Genomic DNA, 4,415 nt, shown 5'->3' with positions numbered 1-4,415 from the left:
TGGGCATTATGTGGTGCATAGTTGTCTGTAATGTATTATACCTGCATTCTATTTCTCCCTGTAAATGGAAGAGATGAAAATGCAGCTGAAAATGGTCTCTACACTTTTGTCTGGAGAAATTGTCTTTTGTCCAGCAAAATAAGTTTAGAAAATTCAACGGTTAGTCGAGAAACAGAAATTGTTTCTCTCAAAGCCACAAACAACATACACAACTAAAATACATGTACAATATTTGTTTATACATACATTCACAGGCTTTATAAACACACTGACACAGTTGTGTATTTATATTGGACTTATTAAATATGTGCATTGTAAAATAATGACACCTTCAAAAACTGCTTTATTGTATGTAATTCTACAGGTTGATACCTCTCAAAATTCAGTGTGAGGAATCCGTGTGGTTTGGCAGCTGTTTTCATATTGTATAATACTTTATGTTTTCTGTATACTTTTCAAAATGAATTACAAAAGACATTGATATATAATTTCTATAAGGAATATACAGGAGCTGTTTTGACCAACGGCGCACAGTGCGAGCGGAAATCAATCCACAGTTCTCTTACGAGAGGTTCTCTCGTATTGCGTAAGCTAGCTTACGCTACGGGAAAGATTCATCTTTTCTGAGATATTGAAGCCAAAAAATTATCCTTAATTTTTGTATCCATTGTCAACGCAGTGCGGCAGCTGCAGACCTTGAGCGGGCTAACTAGCGAGCTCATAGGTTGCTCTGCGGCAACTGCTGCAGCCTATAGACGAGCTTGGCGAACTTCGCATCCAATGAGAAGCGTCCGGCGCTCACTGCAACAAAGCCCGCCAAAATGGGCGTGACTAGAGTGCATATAAGCGTAGTTCAGTAGGCTGGAACCCTGATTTTCATCTCTTCAGCGAAGCTCTTCGCATCTCTGAACTGGAAGCGGCGTCGCCGTTCGAGGGGCATCAAGCAAGCGTGGACAGCGCTCGAAGAAGCCGGCCGTCTTCGCCACCTTCAGCCGTCCTGCGAGCTAAGCCATCCGGCGGCGTATCCTTTTAAAGCAAGCTAGTTCTTATGAACTTCACAAAAAGTACTGGCGTCTTTTTAAAGATGCCTCGCTCCACTTGCGCCTCATGCCGCGCCCCTCTCAGTACCGGAGACCGCCACGTCATCTGCGCTCTCTGCCTGGGACTGGGGCATGCAGAGCTCGCCCTCGCTGAAGGCGGATCGCGATCTCTGCGAGGAGCTTCGATGTCGACCCTGCGGGCTCGACTCAGCGCTCAGGACCAGCCGCCAGCGCGCCTTCCATTCAGCCAGCGCAGTAAAGCGCCCGCTCTCAAAGGCTGCGGAACCAGTGGTAGAAGCGATTGCCTCGCCGGAGCCCCTCCCTCGAGCATCGCCTTCACCCTCCCCGCCCACCGGGGCAGCGCAGTTGCCGCCCGGCGGCTGCTCTGCTGCCATCTCGGACGAGAAGCGGAGGATAAGGGCTGTTCCATCATGGCTCGGACAGCGAGGTGGTCAGGCTCACACGCCTCCTCCTCGGCCCAGGAATCCAGCAGGACCGCGCCCGAGTCGAAGGGGAACTAGCACGCCTCCTCACACAGGCCGTCGACCGCCTCGGGCCCAGTGGTCACCGCCCCTGAGCAGGCTCCCAACAGACTCCACGCCGCACCTTTGCCCGCCCTCCGCGAGATGGCGGTCTAAGCTGGTGCTCCGTCTAAGGCCTGCAGAACTACTTCCGCCTGTGTTGGCGGCGCCTATACCGCCGCCGGCCAAGCCGCATCTGCTCTGCATTCCATGGCCGTCTTACAGACAGAGGCTGTTTCAGATCTGACTAGCCGACTTGGGAGAAGCTGAGCGCATCTAGCGCCGCTCTCTCTGTCCGGTCTCTTCGGTTCTGCGGTGAGTGGCATTGTTGACCGTTTCTCGAAGCCCAAGCCATGAATCTCTTTCTGCCTCGTCGCGCTAAGCTCCTCTGCAGGCCGCCCGTGACCAGCCTCCTGCACGAGCCTCTTCACAGCGCCCAGCTCAACAAGCCAGACTTCTCAGCGTCGACAGGGCGGCCGCCCTCGTCAGCGCTCAGACAGCCGCCGCAGACCGCCGCCCCTGCGGGCCTCGGCCTAAGATTGTACTGAAACCTGAGCAACCGAAGTCCTCCTAAGCGTTGTTGAGAAAGCGGCGGCTCAGTCCGCCCGCGGCCGGACCACCGTCAAAGCTTAGCCCCTGTCAGTCCCCTTCTCTCAGGCCACTGCACTGGTGGATTCAGCAGCCAACAAGCGGTGATACTACCCGTTTGCCTGCACTCAAATGCCGTTTTCACGGCGACCCAAAGAAATCTTGTAAAGAGTAAACATGCCTTATGTGTAGAAAATGTGCCCACAATCCATTGCTCACCCCTACACACAAGCATTACACATCCGATGTCCCTATCAGAGCACACTCACATAAGCGGTTCACGACCGGCTCGAGTGTTAGAGTTAATAACGCGCCCACGAGCCCGTCGCGTGCTCCCTCCTCTGCCGGCTCTGTCACACGGCCAGCTGTATGTAAGTCCCGTACGCCCCTGTCAGTCCCCTTCTCTCAGGCTACTGCAGTGGTGGATTCAGCAGCCAACAAGCCGGTGATATTACCGGCTTGCCTGCACTCAAGCGCCATTTCCACGGCGACCCAAAATAAAGCCTTATGTGTAGAAAATGTGCCCACAATTCAGTGTTCACCCCTACACACAAGCATTACCGTCCGTGTCCCTATCAGAACACACTCACATAAAGCGGTTCACGACCGGCTCGAGTGTTAGGGTTAATAAGCGCACCCACGAATCCGTCGCGGCGCCCATTCTCTGGCCGCTCTGTCACCACGACCAGCCTTATGTGTAGAAAATGTGCCCACAATCTAGTGTTCACCTCTACACACAAGCATTACCGTTCCGTGTCCCCATCAGAGACACACTCAAAAGCGGTTCACGAACCACTTGCAGTGTTAGAGTCAATAAATGCGCTCACGAATACGTCGCGGCGCCCATTCTCTGCCCGCTCTGTCACACGGCCAGCAAACACTTCTCTGTATGTAAGTCCGTGTCCGTGGCTATGCTTAGCATCACTTAACAGGCGTGACTCTTTCCCCATTCACCTCAATCGGAAGTCACTCACAGAACAGCCTGTCCATGCTGTCTGCGAGCAGTCCAGCATAAGCACAGTAAGCGGCTCACACATTCTGTTCAGCGCTGTGTCGCGGCAATCAGAGCGATTTGGCCATTCACCCTCTAACATTACGCTTCAAAGCGTGGGAAGATATTCAGGGATATCCGAATGGGTGTTAAGCACAATAAAACAGGGCTATTTGCTACAGTTCGATCGCCGTCCTCCTTGCTTCAGAGCGGCTCGAAACTACTTTGAACACGGAAGCTTAGCGTGCATGCTTCGTTCAGAAATAACAAACCTTCTGTGCAAAAGGGCCATAGAGAGTGCCGCCTCCCTGAGCGAGTCGGGGTTTTACAGCCGTTATTTTCTTGTCCCCAAGAAAGACGGCGGCCTCAGACCAATATTAGATCTCAGGGTTTTGAACAAAGCGCTTGCAAAAGACCGTTCAAAATGCTTACAACCAGCAAACTCCTCGCGCATGATGCGCCAGGGGACTGGTTTATTTCTCTCGATCTGAAAAATGCATACTTTCAGATTCAGATAAATCCCGTCACAGGCCATTCTTGAGATTAGCCGATGGCCAGGTTTATCAATACACCGTCCTTCCGTTCGGCCTGTCCTTAGCACCCGTACTTTCACGAAGTGCATGGGCCTTGGCGCTCGCACCCTCTGCGGAGTCAGGGTTTGCGAATTCTGAACTATTTGGACGATTGGCTGATTTTGGCACAATCACATACGGAGCTTCTGTCTCACAGGACAGTTCTCCTCAGTCATCTGAACAGTTTGGGCCTTGCAGTCAATTGGACCAAGAGCTCACTACAGCCCAGTCAGGCAATTTCCTTCCTTGGGATAGAACTAGACTCAGTGGCAATGGCGGCTCGCTTATCTACACAGCTGCGCCGTGTGCAGCGACTAACAGCGTCATTTCAGATGAACAGCCTCACACCTCTGAAGAAATTTCAGAGAGTGCTAGGCTACATGGCCTCAGCCGCAGCAGTACTTCAGCTGGGTTTACTGCACATCGCCCGCTTCAGCATTGGCTAAACACCCGGCGTCTCGCCGGGCTTGGGCCACAGGCGCCAGCCCATCAAGGTGACTCAGACCTGTATTTCAGCTCTGCAGCCCTGGACAGTGGCCGAATGGTATCAGTGGGGAGTGACAATGGGAGCTGTATCTCGCCGAAAAGTCATCTCGACAGGCAGCGTCCAACACGGGTTGGGAGCGGTCTCGCGAGAGCTCTCCGGTTTTCGGCCTATGGTCAGTTCAGGAAAAGCTCCTTCACATAAATTGTCTGGAAATGA

Source organism: Xyrauchen texanus, chromosome 20 (assembly GCF_025860055.1).
Source record: "Xyrauchen texanus isolate HMW12.3.18 chromosome 20, RBS_HiC_50CHRs, whole genome shotgun sequence".
Lineage (NCBI taxonomy): Eukaryota > Metazoa > Chordata > Actinopteri > Cypriniformes > Catostomidae > Xyrauchen > Xyrauchen texanus.
The sequence above is the reverse complement of the archived record's forward strand: the minus strand, read 5'-3'. Positions refer to the sequence as shown.